The sequence below is a fragment of the Protopterus annectens genome, chromosome 10.part0, assembly GCF_019279795.1.
Source record: "Protopterus annectens isolate FY-2018-M chromosome 10.part0, PAN1.0, whole genome shotgun sequence".
NCBI lineage: Eukaryota > Metazoa > Chordata > Ceratodontiformes > Protopteridae > Protopterus > Protopterus annectens.
Window position 1 is genome coordinate 1,039,099,217 of NC_056744.1, and position 18,951 is coordinate 1,039,118,167.

Sequence of the window (18,951 nt, forward strand, 5' to 3'; positions counted from 1 at the left end):
TCTCTGCTAGTCTACATGGCCAAGTGATTCTCTGATTTACTCAGCATGTAGATGCCTTCTCAAAGGTAATTCTTGGAGGGAGAGTACATGGCTAGCTAGCATATGCTTTTCCCCCAGAATTCATAATTAGCATCTTGTATGGCTGCAGAAACAGCCCACTGCACTGCTACATATTTTCATACAAAAGCACCATAGTCAGGCTATCAGTTCAAGAAGATAATTCAAGGTGTACACATTATGTACATCTCACAGTATCCTTTATGAATTCCCCAATAATGCTCACAAGTTCCTGTTTCTTGTTATTCCTCGCATAATAAGATATTGCTTATTGAGGTAAGATGTGGCCTATGGAGGAACTAATTCTTTATTTATACATAGTAGCTGTGGCTATATTCATAAGCAGTAGTAACTTGAAAAATCATTGAGGGTTGAGTTAGGGCAGAACTTGCTGTTTTACACCCTGCATCCTAGTCTTCTGAAATATCACTACATGTCAATCCTTATCACTGTCACAGTATTCTTTATTCTTGGGGTATCCTACCAAGGATAGCCTAATGTCTGGCCAGTATACCAATGCTTTTATACCTTCCCAGAATTTGTTAGACATATTTCCTGTGCATAGCCATAAAATACGGTTTACATTCATTTACTCGAATTGCACTTGGTTGAGTGATCTCATAATCACTATGCTTCAATGAAAATTCAAAATGTCGAATTCCGGTATGCCAAAAGTAAATCCCAAATTCTAAACTCCCTACCGCTCTGGACCTAGCAACAAGCATTAACATGTGTCAAGAAGGGGGTGAGATTTGTCAGTCGGACATATTGGTAATTGGCATTTAAAACGTTCGTATTTCAGACTTTGTGCAAAGTGGATCCATCTGAATGCAATTTAGGTAAATTAATGTAAACCATAAAATATATGTGACATACACCTGATCCTGAACACTTCTTTGCCACCATTCCAAATGCAACTTCTGAACTTGGTCTGTGCACTTTTCACCAAGCTTGTTTATCTACCAAGTCTTCTAAAGATAAGTGTCCCATTGTAGTTTCTTTAAATTTTCTTCCTTCTAGTTTGTTTTCATGTAATCTAGGAAGGGGAAATTTGAGTGTGGGAGGCAAATTCCTTATGAAGTCAGATATGAGAAGTTCCTTTTTTTGTTTGGGTATTACTCACATCCATTCTCAGTTTAATGTCTGTCAGGTATCTGTCCCTAAGACAATCCACAGCTGTTTGTTTTCCCTTTTATTTATTTGGAAAAACAACATATGACGCTATTAACCCAGGGTTCAATGGTTGAATCCACCTGTCCTGAAGTTCAGCCACCTCTTAAGAAAAAGCTAAGCTATACTTTTGTTTCTTTGGCCTTTAAGGCAATTAATTATCAGATTCACATGACTAGATATGCCCTGGCTCTTATTTCCCATTTTGGGATGGATTTGACTGACATGCCTGATTTGGAAAGTAAGTTTGCTCTCTCTCTCTCTTCTAAGTTCTCCTCTCAGGTAGCTTGCCATTCCATTAAATGGAAATATGATGCAACTGATGCCACCAATATAGCAGCTGCATCTGGTTCTGTCATAACTAGTTGTTTGTGCTTGTGCCTGCAGACTTTACCTGAGAACATTAAGGCCAAACCTTTAGATTCTCCCTTAGACAACCAGAATTTTTTGGGCACTGCTGCTGCTGCAGAATTATTTAAAACCTTGTAGGATAAGGACAAAGTTATGCAATACCTCAAACTTTTTTATCTCCTATACCTAAGTTCCATAGGAATTGTCCTTCAAAATCTTCTTTTTTCCATGGCAGCCTAGACACCCTGCTAGAGGTAAGAGGATTTCAAGCAGATTTTCCCCAGGTAAACCCACTTAGAGTTCTAGAGGCCAAAAACCTTCTTTTCCTTATAAATTTGTCTCCATCTGACATCCAGCCTCCCCCTCGGCCAGATTCCTATTCCCTCAGGCTAACCCTTTCCTTCTCTGTTTTTCAACAGCTAAGCCAGACACCTAGGTTCTCTCCATCATTCAGCAAAGTTGTTATATGGCTTAGAAGTCCCTTCCTCAGCCTCCTCTCTTCTCTTTCACCTGGCCAGGGGTAATCATCACAAGTTACCTCACAGGATGGATGTTCTCACACAAGACAAAGGGACTCACTTGTCCACACTACAACTGATACTTTGGGTGATAGGATTTTAATTTTTTTTAGGCATCAGTTTTCTGAAGAAGCACTTCGGGTTTTGCAGGAAGTCAGAAAACCGACTATTAGAAAATCCTATGTGGCTAAATGGAAGAAATTTTCTATTTGATGTCTCAAGCTTGACCAGTAACCTTTTTCTGTGGGGGTCCTTACATTCCTTTCTTGTTTTTGTGAATTGCTTAAAATTAGTTTGCCGTAGTCTTCTGTTAAAGCTCACTTGTCAGCCATTTCTGGCTTTGAGTGCATCTTTGGCTTCTAGTTTGGTTCATAGGTTCATACGTAGGTACTAGGCTATCGGGCTTGGGGCCTATATAAGCCTAGTCAAAAAATTTCCCTGGCTTTCGCCACCCAAGAAAATTATTTTCCTGTGCCCCTGTCCAGCAGTGCCACAGAAGTGATTCCCAGGGTGAATTTTCTATTTCCCATCCACTCGTCAAGATTTTTCTTAAAGAGGGCCAATGAGGAGCTTTGCTTGACATGAATGGGTAGTTTGTTCCAGAGTATGGGAAGTCTCTGGGACAGGAATCTATCCCTCCAGCATGTTCTGTTTATTATGGTGACAAGGTTTAGATCCCTGGAGCATGTGGTTCGGAGAGATTGGGATTTCTTTAAGTGTAGCATGTCCAACAGCTCTGGGTTTGACATAGCTTTGTATGTTAGGTAGAGATTGCCTCTGAGTAAGCAATATGCAATGGAGTAGAGCTGGAGTTTTTTGAGATGGTCTGCATATGGCATCTGTTTGAGGCCAGTAATCCTCTTAGTGAGGTATTTTTGTGGCATTTCCAATTGTTGTAGGTGTTTTGTGAGAAACATGCCAAACGGGGCATTGTACTCTATAATGGGTCTGATGAGGGATGAGTAGAGAGGAACAATGACCTCCTTTTTTTCTAGAGGAGAACCCTTTTGTGATGAGGTGTGCCACGTACAAGGATTTCCTGACTAATAGTCTACAGCACCTGGTATTCCCAGGCAGTCTCCCATCCAAGTACTAACCAGGCCCGATCCTGCTTAGCTTCCGAGATCAGACGAGATTGGGCACATTCAGGGTGGTATGGCTGAAGTCAAATAATTCCTAAAATGAGTCCTTCATATCAGCCCCACTAAAAAAACTATCCCTCTTTTTTGGGGCCATGATTTTTTTCTTGAAAAATTGACTTACCCCCTTTTGAGCCTTCCTTTTCTTCTTTATCCCTGCAACATTGTACTTAGAAGACTATATGCTAATGGCTCTTACTTCTGCCCAGTGAGTTTATAAACTCCACGTCCTCATGGTGGATCCTCCTTTTTTTGTTTTTTCATAAGGGAAGGATGTCTTCTTGTACTAATCCTTCTTTTATTCCCAGGGTGGTTAATGATTTGTCTCTGAATCAATCTATTCATTTTCCCTCCTTTTTTTCTTTTCCACAGTCTGCTAGTAAGAAGGTACAACACACCTTGGATTTACATATACAGCTGAAATATTACTTGGATAAGACAAAATGCATCATAAAATCAGAACAACTTCTTGTTGCCTTCCATGCCAGGAAATTAGGACTGGCAGTTTTTAAAAATATCCTTTTGGATCTATAAGGCCATTTCAATTTGTTTTTGTTTTCATGGCAAGCTGCTATCCTCTTCTGTTCATAGGATCATAGGAAGTTACTAAGCTAATGGCCCTAGGGCCCTTATAAGCCTAGCCAGGTTCTACCTTTGTTTCCATGATCAGTGTCTAATGTCCCTGTCCAAGAGAGACACAGGTGGAACCCCTGGGGTGAATTTATGGTGACCCGTCTAGTTGTCCAGATTGCGTTTGAAGAGGGCCAATGAGGTGCTCTGTTTGACATGAAGTGGGAGTCTGTTCCAAAGATGTGGTAACCTCTGGCAGTCAAATCTGTCCCTCAAACAAGATCTATTAATGTCACATACCAGGTTAAGGTCTTTAGAGTGAGTAACCTGTGTACAATTTGACTTACGGAGATGCAGCATTTCCAGTAAAGCAGGGTCAGAGATTGCCTTTTATGCAAGGCAGAGATTGTCTCTGAGTAGTCTGTATGAAACAGAATAAATTGATAGTGATTTCAGATGATCCACATAGGACAGATGCTGAATACTTTGAATTTTCCTTGTGAGGAACCATTGTGGTTTCTCTAATTGTTGCAGGTGCTTGGAAAGGTACATACCAAAAGGGGCATTGTACTCAATTTTTTGGCCTGATGAGGGAAGAGTACAGGCTCTGATTTTCTGATGCATTTTGTCATGCTTATTCTACCAGGGTAGTAGCCTCTTCTGGTGCTTTTTTCAGGAGTCTGGATACTAGATCTATCTTGGAAGCTTCTACTTGGTTTTCCATCCACACTTTTACCAAGCATTATAAGTTGAATGTCATTTCCAGGGCAGGATTTGCCATAGATATCCTTCATGGGTTTGCGGAGGGCTATTCTATGCCTTCCTTCTCTCATACTTTCCAGTAGCTTTTGTGCTCTCTTAAGAATAAAGAATACTGCAACAGTGATAAGGAAGGACATAGCACAGTTGTGCAAGATATTACCATAACAGTATATTCCAACTTCTCATTGTTCCAGTTTTTGGTCCTTCCCTCCTTCCTGCCCCATTTAATTTTCTGTTGCTGCACTGCTGGCCAAGAGGTTTTCTCTTACATCCATATCTCCTTCTGTTTCCTTTCCTCAGTGGACATGTGTTTCTCAGGGACTGCTCTGGAAATCCTGGGGCATTTCAGTTCTGAGGATTAGGTGTCTGTACATCACATATGAACCTTGCACCTTGCGTGTAGGACATACTTCTGACTTATGATGCTGGGAAGGTGTAAATGCTTTGGTATACTGGACAGAGGTTTGGCTATCCTCAGCAGGATATCCCAAGAATAAAGAATACTACAAAAGTGAGAAGTAGGACATCTACTGTTATGGTAAGATTTTATGCATCTGCACTATATTTCTGTTTTCAGTTAGCAACGAAGTTTTGACACTGAAAACTTTACATAACTCTCTGTTTCAGAACTTTTCTTTCTTATTTTTTTTCTTGTCTCATTTAGAATGTCTTGATTATGTAAGTAAAATTTATGAGGCAGAAAATGTACTTTAGTGTAAACAGGGTATTTTATATATTCATGTATATATATTATCAGAATTACTACACATTCAGATGCCTGTTTACCCATGAATCTGCCTTAGTCAGTATCCTGAACAGCTACTATTCTGGTATTCAATTACTTAACCAATGGAGGAACTCTTTATACAGGTTGTAAAGAAAGGAGATATTGCCAGCACAGCTAGCTGGAATTTTGTAAATAATTACATGTTATTGGTGAATATCAAAATGATTTATATAAGATGCTTGTGTTACAAATGTATTAGAAGTGTATGTCGTGTATATCAAACTGCTCTGTACAGATGTTTGTGTTGAAAAGGTATTTGTAAATGTTGTGTTTAAAATATATCCACAGTGTGCCCTACTGGAAGAGAACAGAAGTGTACATGCACTCTTGTAACTGTTTAGATGTATATATTTTAACAGCAGAAACTGGAATACAGGAGGTTAACCTCAGTCCAGAAAACTTTAGAAAAATATCTGAAATTAAATTACTTTATAGGCTATGTCATAAAGATGTATCAGTGCAGCTAGAGATATAAAATAATGTACTAGGAAGCTTTCTGTATTTTCCTTGGACTGAACTAATTGCTACTTTTGAAGCATGAAGGAATGCAATTGTTTTATGACTTCCAGTATCTGCCAAATATCTGAGGAAAAGCCCTTGCCTATATATTTTTACAGATAGATGCTAAATGCTGCCAGCTTCTAGCAATGGGGCTTTTGGCCTGGGAACTAGAAGTCAGATGACCAGAAATTATGTCATTCTGCAAGCTATCCCAGCAATAATATTTTAGATATTAATTTTAGAAGTCTCTTAGTGAGGCAGAGTATTCTGCATTCTGTCTTGGACCTGACAACAACTAGAAGATCCATTCACCACACCTGCCTTGCTCTATTAGTAAGTTCTTAGGGTATAGCATAATTAGTTAAAACTATTGTTGACTCCCAAAGTATCCTACCAGCAAAAAAAACTGTAGGATATAAAATCTTCTTTTATTCCAATACAAATCAATTAAATCAATCAATGAAATCTTGTTGTCAATTAATACCAAAATCATGTCCTAAACTCTGAATGTGTAGTTCTGGTATATGTTGCAAATATGTACATTTAACACGTTGTTATACAAATGGATAGTGAGAGCAGATGAGCTGTGGAACAATACATATAGAGATGAGATGAAATGTTTAATTTATGAGATGATGTTTTGTTCTCTGCAGTTATGTATTGCAGTTTAGCGTGTTGAGAGAGTTTGTTTTAGGACATGATTTTATGTTATAGAGATTTTTTGTTATATAAAGTGTGATTCATATTCTTCGATTTATACATATATATTTTATATTATATTTATATATGTTATATTATTTTATTTCTTATTATTATGGTTGTGTCTAAAAGTATAAAATGTAAATAGCCTAGATGTCAATATCATAGTATTCAATATAGTAATCATAACAATGTTGAAATGTCTTAGAGCTTTGTTATTTTCTTGCTATTTTTGGACAGCTGCTTACCGCCATAGAAGTGGTTGATGTGAGCTGAGTGTTTTTTATTAATTGATGAATATTTGATTATAAGTTAAATAAGTTAACAACAAGATTTTCATTGGAGACATTTTTATAAAAAAGGTTAAAAGGTATTTGATTTGTATTTGATTGATGAAGCAGCATGACACAATAAGCGCTCTTATCCTATCATTTGGTTTGTATGGAATAAAAATAAGATTTTAAGGATTTATTCTCGTGGTGTATCCTTACAGTTTTTTGGTGACATTGGTATAGCATAATTATTCTAGATGCAGTCAGGAATATAGTAAAGCTTAGTTTAGATATTTTTCTTTATTTATTTGAGACTGTCCTGTAATGTTGTTTTAAATATTTCCTGAATTTTGAACTCTGATGTCACTGTGAATACATACTTAGTATTGTGGTGTTCTTTTGTTGTAATATATATTTAAACCTTTCATTGTGGCTGATCTGTGCAGAGATATTTAAGTTTTGAGAGTACTTGAATATTTATTTGGTGACACTATGTGGGCCACTCCTAATAGCCTTGCTCTTGGTCAAACTACCATTTGTATTAGTATTAATATTACATGATACAATGGCTTTCAAGCATCTTTACAGCCTTGGGGGATAAGAAAAGAAAGAAATGCATTAGTGAAATGGCCATACAAATACTAAAGTAATGTTAAGACAGTGGAGTGAAAAATATTAACTATAAAGAAGAAAATCAAGGGTACAGTTAAGGGAAGCAGAATTTGAATTAGCATTAATTAAGGAAAATAACAGAAACTGTTGGTTTGATAATTGTTTATTGAAGAAACAGCACTATAGAGTTTTGAACTAGATGAAGTAGCAATCACATGCAGCTTACAATAAGAAAATGGCAAGGAATATGAATAGAATAAAGATAAAGAGGAAACAATTATAAGAAGAAAAGATGAGAATTAATCTTAATGATTAGAAGATTTAATGGAAATTTTTTTTTGAGAAGAAATAAGGAAATCCATGACTATTCTTGATTCATATAGGCCGACTCTTTTTAGCCTTGGATAGAATGTCACAATTGTTCTAATACAAGAACTACCAAATGCTCTACATTAGGTTTTGTAAGTTATCTTGTGGTATTGGCAACTTCCCATGTTATTTTGTGGAAATAAATAGCTTGTGTAGAGAATGCCATGTATTCAGACGATGTAAGAAATCATTTCAGCAAATGAAAGCAGATTTATTGTAATTTGAGAAAATGGGGTTGAGTTCAAATAAAATTGGGAAATACAACCTGGAAATCATAACACAAACTTATCTGGGCAATGAGTTTTCAATGCAGAAAACTATTTGGATGCAAAAAATCTATTCTGAGAATCTGCAATGCTCTTGCTAAAACAGATAAGATATCAGGATGCATGAATTTGACACCTCTGTTAACTGAATTCATGCAAAGATATATGTTGTTGTTGTTATATGTAATGATCACATATTTAGCAGATGTGTGGTGGTGCAAAGAGAGACGGTCTCAGTTTTTTTAAACCATTTTTAAGATATTTAGGAAGGCATTGTTACTACCTAAAATGTTCCCAGGTTCAGATTTGGGGTTTGATCTAAATAATTAAACACCGTATTATACAGAGTAGCTTCTTCACAAAGCTGTATTAAAGAAAGACACACTAATATAAAATAGCTAGTTGGGAAAGCATGACAAGAGATGAATAACTGACTTAAGATGGAAACATGGAAATGCAGTCTCCTTAGATGAGTTACCAAGCTTTCCTGGGATTATGGATTTGATTATGTGTATAAGTACATTTTTAAAAGTAAAATATCTTTTAGCAATCCCAAAAATGTTTTTTTTTTTTTTGGAAAATGTTTAATGGAAAACGGTGTTGGTTGTTTGGATAGCAAACATGAGCTTAATGAGTTTAATATATATTAAATACAAATATGAGATGCAAGAAGGAAATGTGTGTGATTATAAACAAAAAGAGGAGAGAAGCCTCCAAAATGCCTATGTGGACAAAATCAAGTAGAGATTTAATGCATGCCATGATGTAAAGTATAGAAGGCAATTAATGATAAAAGCCTTTGACGACTGTGCACTAAGTGATATTTTTAAAACTGATAATGAGGTGGAAGAAGCACTGTTTAATAATAGAAAGGAGTGTTCCATTACAATCTTAGCAATAAACTTGTGTAAGATGCAATGGATCAGAAGGAATATAGGTAAAAAACATAATTTGCAGATAATATTCAGCTGGATATAATTGTATAAAGCATTTTATTTTGAGACTTAATATGTAGGTACATTGTCAAAAATTCTAAGAATTTTTAAGAGATTAAATAAAAAACTACAAAGAAATTATGTGGGAAATTATCATTCTTGAGGTAGGGTATTGTAGGTCTGATGTAACTGTTAACTGCAACTTAGATGACACAAGCAATTTTACATTTAACCTTATACAGCTAAGCATATGACAGTGTGAAAGCCTCTCCTTCTGTCACTCTTTCTCTCAAGATTTGCTAGTCTATTATTTGCACAAACAAAACTGATAAGAGACAAAGGCACAGCATGTTTTTGTGCAGTGACCATGACCTTGAGTTTTGAATCTGTGAATGTGTAAATATTTTAGTTCTTAGGCTCTGACAGACTGTAATTTTACACTAATATTGAAAAATAAAAGATATTCTTAGTTCATCAGACAGATTATCATATCTCAGCTCAGATGGAATATTGTGCCTGGCATTGATGCAGTCTTATTGGTAACTATGGATCACAATCTGCTAAATGGGGAAGTAGGTATTTCAAAATTAACTGACTATTAATAGATAGTAAATATTAAAACCCCAGAACAAGGGACCTAGATACTTTAAATAATATAATAATTTATATAGACATAGTAAATGACAGACTGAACAGTGCAAATAAGAGCGGATTTATAATTTGTGCACCCGATACTGATATTTCTGACACAGTACAGATCATTGATGAATTATAGATTAAATATTAGCCAGACTTGATTATACAATTGATTACCTTGCTTGAATGCAGCCAGTAACAGTCAAACATGCTTTGTGCCCCATCAAGCAGTTTGGGACTTTCAGATACAAGAAGTCTGCCATGCTTCTGCCATGCTGCAATGAGGCTGTGTGTTCATCCGCAACCTCTACAAGAACCTTTGTAATGGTGGATATGAGTGACACCCTCCATGCACACAGGGTTGCAGAAGATGCCACTGTGACATTGGACCTTCCCAATTACATGTTGCCATCATCATCAATACAAATGCCATGCTTCTATCTGTCATACATTTTTCTGTTGTCTTAGACCTTCCACACGTAGAATTCATGAATGCATGACAGTGTATTTCACCACTGTCAGCTCACACATTCCTGCTTATGACCACACTCCTTTTCTCCATATTGACTTTGTTGACAGCTGCAGTTTCTGCTATGTACAGCCATGTGTCCTTCACATAGTACTGTATCCATGCCAGCAGTTAAACCGCTACCCCATATGATCTGTAATCCTCCTAGTTCATAGCTTTTTCCCCAACACACAGACAAATGTTAATGTGCCATGATAATGTGCTGGGGCCCATTTACACACTATAAGGCATGCAACACATTCTTCCTGATAACTACTACAGGACTTGTAGTTGTGGACAAGGTACTTTATGATGCAGAACTCCTTCCTTAACTCTGTAATGCTCCTCATTCACAGAGTTTTAAGCACATTCCTCTATATCACAGTTGTATGATTTGAAAACAGTGTTGTGCAAGATGGTGATGGACTTTACATTGTATTAAAAGAATGCAGTGTGGAGATTATGCATAAGAAGCCAGATAGTGCTATCCACCACATATTGGTGCAAGCTGTGCACATTGTTTGGCATGAAGAATGTGTTTATGTGCAATGCTCTGAGGTGTAGCACTACATTGTGCTACACTTGACAGACAAACTTGCATCCTTGTACATGAGCTAGGATTGCTCTCCTCTAGTAAACATACTGAGACTGGATGCTTCTTTGAGTAGTAAAAAAGGACTCCTGCATTATGTGCCAAGGACAGCAGGATTTTCCAGTTCAGCCCGGACAAAGATTTTAAGGAGTGCCTGCTGGACAATATGATGGCCCACAGCATGAATTGCCACAGGTACTGAGTAATGCCACTAGTATTACGCATTTTGTGGAACAGTGTCATCATAGCTGCTCCACTGAATGGAGGAAGATCCTCAGTAGAGTGAGCCAAAGATGTACCGCAAGCATTTTTTTTTGTTATGGTTAAAACCATAAGCTGTTACTATGTCTACTGTTCTACAAGAATGCTTAATTGTACATGATTTGTTTTGCAGCTCCAGAAGAGCATTGACTAAATGTGGTTGGATGCCACAAAGGTAGGAGCATCTCACCAGGTAGGTGGGTGTGTATATGTTCTGTGGCCATCCACTGCACAAATACAATGATGCTTTTATCATGTGTGTCTGTGATAATTTAATCCTTCGGTCCTCCTTCTGTAGGTCCAATTGTGAGCTAGTGCTCATGTCTGTTATTGCTAGCCACTGCATCTGCTATTGGGTTACCAGTGCTCACCAGTTCTCCCTGTCAGCAGGGTGGCCATGGGCTCTCTGCTGGAAGGGACCTGGATGGGACCGATGATGACCTCCATAGCTGCCTCTCAGAAATGGGGGTGTAAGCTACTATCTTGAAAGAAGACTGGGAGAAGTTTCCAGTACTATCCTGTTGTGTGGTGTGGAGGCTAGCCACAGCTGATGTAAACTGGCAGCTGGACTCCTGCATTGGCACCTCAGACTGCCTTCTGACATGACAAGCAGAGTCTTGTGACTAGCAGGGCCCACCCATCTAGCATGCATAGGAGGAAATGGCCCATACTACTGGCCACCCATAAGAGTGATGCCTTTACTTTTTTCCTGCTAGGATGACCTGGCAGTCAGATATTCCAGGAGCCACACTAACCCCTTCCTGGGGTGTTACCTCCCTTATATTTTATTTTCATTCCATGTTCATTGTCCAACCCTCCCTATCACTGTCAACTCTTTGTATGCATGTGCTTATCCACTTTTATCCCCACCATTTTGTGCATACATCCCTGTCTGTTTTTTTTTTTTTTTTTGGGTTCCATGTCTATCCGTCTGTCTGTCTGCTCTTGCTACTTGCTTTCTTCCAATATTCCACCCACAGCCATCCCAAGCTACCTTTCCAATCTACTGTTCTATTTTGAAAATGAAAAAAAATATCCTCCTTTCCCTCCCATAATTCATGTCTTATGGTTTTAGCTCTGCTTGCTATTCTCCCCTTTTCTAGTTTCCTGTTTAATCAATTTCCTCTCCATTTACGTGATGATTCAAGTTAGGATTTAAGTGGCACACCCAAGTTAGTCTATCTGTTAACCTCTGTGCTGAGTTGCACTGTTTTTTTGGCTGGGTGTCACTGGCTGCAGCTATGTGCCACAACACTTTTCCTTGACAACATTGGTGTTGTCCATGTGTGCTGTTGCAACTCTGCTCCAGACATATGCTACTATAGCATTCTTCTTCATTTTATCACAGTGGCAGTGTTTTATTTTGTGTGCCTTTACTCAGCATGTAGCCACTATCCCCTACTTATTGCATCTAAAATTAGCTCTCTGTTGCTTCAAACAGTGAAGTCTTCAAAGATTAGAGCTGCACATATGTATTACCCTTCTCCGTGAATTACAGAAGTAGACAGATACATTTTATATTGTTTCTTTACTAAACAGATTTGTGACAAATCGCGTCTTTTTTTCCTCAGATTCATCACATATCTGAAAGTGAATAAGATTGTTTAACATGTATCATTAAGGGAAAGATTTGCTACCACACCACTGTGTTTCATATCTCCCCTTTTTTTCCTATAAGGGGAGAGATAATAGCTGTGCTTTTTACTGAGTGAGATCTAGGAATAGCATGAAGTTTTGTTTTGAATTTTTTAATTTATAATCACTTGTATTAAATAGAAAAATGACAACAAATAAAATAAGAGAACAATTTCAAAATTATTACAGGAGGTAACCCAATAATCCCATTGGACACAGGCCTTCTGGGGGCAACCTGGAAGAAATGTCTGGTTAAGTGACTTTCAACCAATGAAATACATGATGTTTATTTTGGCTAATAAAGCTGAATAAAATTCTTACACATACAATGTCCAGAATTATTTTTCATACTGCTCTGCAACTTAAAAAAAAATCAGTATTAGTGACATACAGTACTATTACTTGTTGGCTGTATTTAAAATGTGCTGCAGCTCACGATTTTTAAGTGTCACTAGGAGATATGTAAATATGTGGGGGAACTTTAAGATATCCATTATCTGATTTCAAGGGAAAAGGATATATTTTGTTAAAAGCATTTTGCATATTTCTAGGAACCAGGCAGCTAAAATATCCAACCATTTCCACCCATGCAATGTTAAACTCATTTTTAGAACATATTACAAAAGTAATAATACACAACATGGAATTTCAGGACCATGCAGAGAATCTTTGAGGCCTGATGCCACAGCTTGAGTGCCTTATTGACCCTGGAATATCCCATGTTCTGTCAAAACACCAATCTTGTTCACATTATTATGGTTAAAAATGGGCTGCCTGTGTGATGACCCATCAATGGACCAGAAATCAAGGAGTCTCAATCCTCACCACTGGCACCTGTGGGGGGACATTCATTGAGAGGATTACAAGTACACACACAGTACTTTCAGAAGCAGCTCTCTGCATCAAGTGCAATTTCCCTTAAGAGCACACAGAGAACACAGTCAGGGGCTGGTTTCTCCCTCTTCCTCTAGATCCCCGATAAGACTCCCCACTGGCACAGCTATAGAGTTGAGATCTCAGCTGAGTGACCAAGCCAAGACATCAGCACCCTCTCTGTCCAGCCAGTGCTTCATGTCCCTGCCCAAGTAGCTGACACACACACACTTTGAGATTTACACACACTCACACACTTGAGAAAGGCTGGCACAGGTTTACTAGCTATGCCCTCTTCTGCCCAGACTATAAGGTAGTTATCACTGCCACCAGTCACTCCTTGTCAGCTACTTTAGGGCCCTTAACAAAGGGTGCCCAAGTTTCTGTGTAATATTAATACTAATATGAATGGTAGTTTGAACAAGAACAAGGCTATTAGGAGTGGCCCACACTGTGTCACCAAATAAATATGCAAGTACTCTCTAAACTTAAATAACTCAACACAGATCAGCCACAATGAAAGGTTTCAATATATTTAATAATAAATAATAAAAGAACAAGACAATACTAAATATGTATTCACAGTGACATCAGAGTTCAAAACTACAGTAAATATTTAAAACAACACTGCAGGACAGTCTTTTACGTTTAGTATAATCAAATAAATAAAGAAAAATATCTAAACTAAATGTCACTATATTCCTGACTGAATCTAAGAGAATTATACTATAACCTAACTTACTAATAGAGCGAGGCAGATTTGGTGAATAGATCTTCTAGTTGTTGTCAGGTCCAAGACAGAATGCAGAACACTCTGTCTCACTAAGAAACTTCTCAAATTAATATCTAAAATATTACTGCTGGGATAGCTTGCAGAATGACATAATTTCTGGTCATCTGACTTCTAGTTCTCAGGCCAAAACCCCCATTGCTAGAAGCTGGCAGCATTTAGCATCTACCTGTAAAAATATACAGACAAGGGCTTTTCCTCAGATCTTTGGCAGATGCTGGAAGTCATAAAACAATTGCACTCCTTCATGCTTCAAAAGTAGCAATTAGTTCAGTCCAAGGACAATACAGAAAGCTTCCTAGTAAAGACTTTATGTCTCTAGCTGCACTAAAACATCTTTATGATGTCGCCTATAAAGTAATTTAATTTCAGATATGTTTCTAAAGTTTGCTGGACGGAGGTTACTCTCCTGCATTCCAGTTGCCTCTGTTAAAATATATACACTTAAAGGGTTACACTATTGCATGTACAGTTCTGTTCTCTTCCAGTAGGGCACCCTATAGATACATTTTAAACACAGCACTTGCAAATACCTTTTCAACACAAACATCTGTACAGAGCAGTTTGATATACACATGACATACAGTTCTAATACATTTGTAACACAAGCATCTTATATAAATCATTTAGATATTCACCAATGACATGTAATTATTTACAAAATTCCAGCTATCTGTGTTGGCAATATCTCCTTTTGTCACACTTCTTCCCCTCTTTGAAGACTCAAGCTTGTTTTTCAAGTGACCCTTGAGAATCATTCCTTGAGAGGGGTGAGTCTATCTGGGAATACTTTACCCCATAACTTGTCTGGAGGTCCCAGCTGCCTTTCCATTGCTGACCCCATTACAGTGTTTGCATTGTCATATCATATGCCTGCAACCCTAGGCTCCACCGTAGTAACTTGGGATTTTGCTGGCTGGCTCCCTGTATCCATAGATCCCCCTCAGACTCCTCCTGCCTCCTTCTGGAAATGCTAAGCATCAGGGCCTCTCTATCATGGTAAGGTTTCATCATATTAACATGGTACAGTTTGTGCCTCTGCCTCCTGCTTAGCAGTTCTACCAAGTAGTTAAAATCACTGATCTTCCTTACCACTTTGAAGGGTCCCTCCCAAGCTGCCTGCAGCTTATTGTGTCTGACAGGAATGAGAACCATAACCTGCTGCCCTACAGCATACTCTCTATCTCAAGCATTCCTGTCATAATATACCTTTATCTGCTGTTAGGGTTCTGCCAGGTTCTCCTGGGCCAAGCCCATGAGTTCCCTGAGCCGTGTCCTGAGGTTTAGGACATATGCCACAACAGACTCCTTGTGGGATTCAAGCTTACACTCCCACTGATCGCGAATCAAATCTAGAGGTCTACTCACTCTATGCCCATACAGCAACTCAAACAGTGAAAAACTTGTGGATTACTGAGGCACCTCTCTGTAAACACACAACAGATGGGGCAAATAATAGTCCCACTCTCTCTTCAACTGGTCTGCAAATGCCTGTAGCATGGTCTTTAGTGTAGAGTTTAACCTCTCCACCAGACCATTAGTCTGTGGGTGGTCTTTATGTGCTTTACCCTACAGTGCTCCCACAGACAAGCCAGCAGGTCTGACATGAAATTTGCACCTCTGTCAGTATCTCTTTTGTGGAATCTACCCTGCTGAAAATCTCTAAAAAAGCATTTGCCACATTTTCTGCCTCAGTGGAGGACAGGGCCACCACCTCAGAGTATCTGTTAACATAATCTACTACCACTAGAATATACTTCTTCCCTGGAGAACTTGGAGTACTCAGAGGCCCCAGAATATTCATAGCTACCCTCTGAAATGGCTACTCAATCACAGACAAAGGCATCAAAGGAGCTTTGACCTTGTCTCCTGCCTTGCCTAATTTTTGGCACTACTCACAGGTTCTGCAGTACCCTGTTACATCCCTGGAAATCCCAGGCCAATAAAAGTTCCCCACAATACATCTCTTTGTATGCTTATGCCCATATGACCTGCAAAGGGACTGTCATGGGCTATGGCTAGAAGTGCCAGACGGTAGGCTCTGGGCACTACCAACTGCTTTATTCCCCCACCCTCTAGCCCTCCCTCAGGGATCCATTCTCTATATAGTAACCGTATGTCCCAGTATACAGATTCCCCTTTTCTTTGAGAATCAGGTACCTTCCTGGCTACCTCCCTCAAGTCTTGTAATGTAGAGTCTCACAGCTGATTCCTCTTGGTTTCATTTAACTTTATCAGTATTATGTAACTTGAGCTACTCACTTCTTTCATATATTTTATATGTCTTACATAATGTAAGACAGAGACTTTTCAGTTCATAACCCCTGTATTTTTCATTTCTGTCATTACCATTTAAAATAATGAACACATATTTTATTAGTTTATCTAGGGTATGCTTGTCTTATTCATTTTCAAATCCTTCAAATCTCTAGCCCTTAAACATGCTTCATATCTCAGAAGATCATGAATAACAAGGAGGTCAATTCTTGCACTGAAATCACTAAATAAAAATATTTTCTTTTTCCCAGATAACACTGATTCTGTGATATTGATAATTCAATCAAATGATTCCTCCCCTTTTTCATTGAAGGAAGATTATATGCATTAATAATATGTATAGACTTTTGGTTAAGTTGTATCTCAGCATCCATTACTTTTTACCCAATATGGATCAAATCCAAATGTCACTTTTAGCATTGTAATTAATCCTCCTCTGGGATATATGCATCCTTTGCTTTGAAAAACCGTAACTCTAAAAAAAATATATCATTTTGCATAACAAAGACACTGTCATTCATTAACCATGTTTCCTGTAAATTAATAACCTCGAACTTCTTTCAGTATTCCTGGTGATCTTTATCATCAAACTGCAATTCTCTAAATAATTTGATTATGTTATCAGGCCATCTTGCATAACCTCCTTGCATTAATCACACATTATTCCACACTGTAGCAAGGCTTTATCAGCATTTTGCATGTCAGTAGTTATACATTAAATCTGCTGTTAGTAGATTCTGATTATTGTGCCTTGCAATACCATATTTTAAACACTTTGGGTTGCATTCATTGTCCCATCTGTGTACCACAGAAAGTTGTGCACATAGTCTTGTGGAGTACACAAAAGAAATGAAATTGATGTGCCCTTGCACATTAGAACACAAGAGGCTACACTGATCAGTGTTTTAGAGACACATACATATTTGACCATCTGTAGGTAGACACCTCAGAGCACAACAGCTTCCCTGATTTTGTGTAATATGATGATTCAGAGATAGACATAGTACCCCAGTTCACTGTAGAGCAAAAGAGAAGATCCATAGCTTTTCATGGCTTCTTGCTGCATTGCACAATTTACTGTTAATGGCAGAATATGAGCAGGACTGTTCCCTACTCTAATTCTCTGTGCTCAGATTGCCATTCCCAGTGAACTGCATTGTGTACCATGTGAGTGTGTATAGGTGTTGTATGTGATTATCCATAGGGGTATGATTGTGAATCTGTATCTGTGCATTGGGGGAAGATGCTTCTGAGAGACTTCAGGTATATATTTGTGTGTTTGAAGGTTGTTGGCTGGTACATATAAGTGTGTAAGTGAAAACCATGTTAGACCAGGACCTGGGACACTGATTTACATATATTTAGGGCCAGTTAAGCAACACAGTTGGCACATTTTAGGATTTCTTTGGAATGTAGACCCCACTGAAAACCAAAGTAAATACAAGCAAAACAAGAAAACTCAACACAGATTACAAATCAGACCAGGCAACAAATTGCAATGAGGTGGCAAAGTCTTCCCAAAAATGTAGGCACACGTTTCCAGGTTACTTTTTCCAATTACAGCGTCTTTCACATAGTTTCATTTTCTTATTCCCACTGTATCCTGTGCATGCTTGCAGAGGATGTAGCCACTGTCATGGTGCTCAGTGGATACAGAGAAGAGAACTAATTCTGGATGAGTACTAGGCCTTCGGAAGAAGATTACAAGCACACATCTATAGACAACACAGAGGCCATCCAGTTCACCCTCAAATGCATGTCTTGCATGTGTGTGAGTGTGTGTGTGTGTGTGTGTGTCTACATGTATGTACTATGTGGTTGTGCAGGTTGGTAGGACACCCACATGCAGTTGTTTAAACTTTGTGGGTGCACAGTTAATAGACATTACAATTACAATTATGTTCTATTGTCAAGGCTTTAATCTGAATCATATTATGGTTGAACAGTGCAGCTCAGTATATCATAATGAGCTGCTCTGCTGGGTAGACATCCCGTAGTTCATATGCTGATGACAACTGCAAAATCAAAATAGGTAGCTCTTTTACTTACTGGTGTGTGTCTTCCTGCACTTAACTTCCTAACAACCACACTACGAAAGCCATAAAGAAATAATCAAATAACTCATGCTTTTTGAAGGGTGTGCTATACTACCTCTCAGGCTATACATGCTTAGGGAAAGGGCAATGAGTTTGTTTCCTTTTTTCTCTGTGTTGGTTCAACCTCAGAGGTAGTATGTTCTGAGGTCAAGAGTGCAAGGAGAGAACCCCGCATTGAAGCATATGGAGGGGCACAGCTCCAAGTAACAATGATTAAAAAGTGGCTATTTTGCATGTATTATTGTGGCAGTCAAAAGGGGTGTCAAAATTAATCT

At 38.2% G+C, this 18,951-nt stretch overlaps 1 protein-coding gene and 1 pseudogene across 1 annotated transcript in view; one reads left to right on the forward strand and one right to left on the reverse strand.

The window, feature by feature from the left end:
- LRRIQ3 (leucine rich repeats and IQ motif containing 3) overlaps positions 1–18,951 on the forward strand; it is an 867,930-nt gene that overhangs the window by 474,433 nt on the left and 374,546 nt on the right. The gene's annotated exons all lie outside the window — the stretch shown is intronic.
- Positions 3,145–3,263, reverse strand: LOC122814545 (annotated as a pseudogene).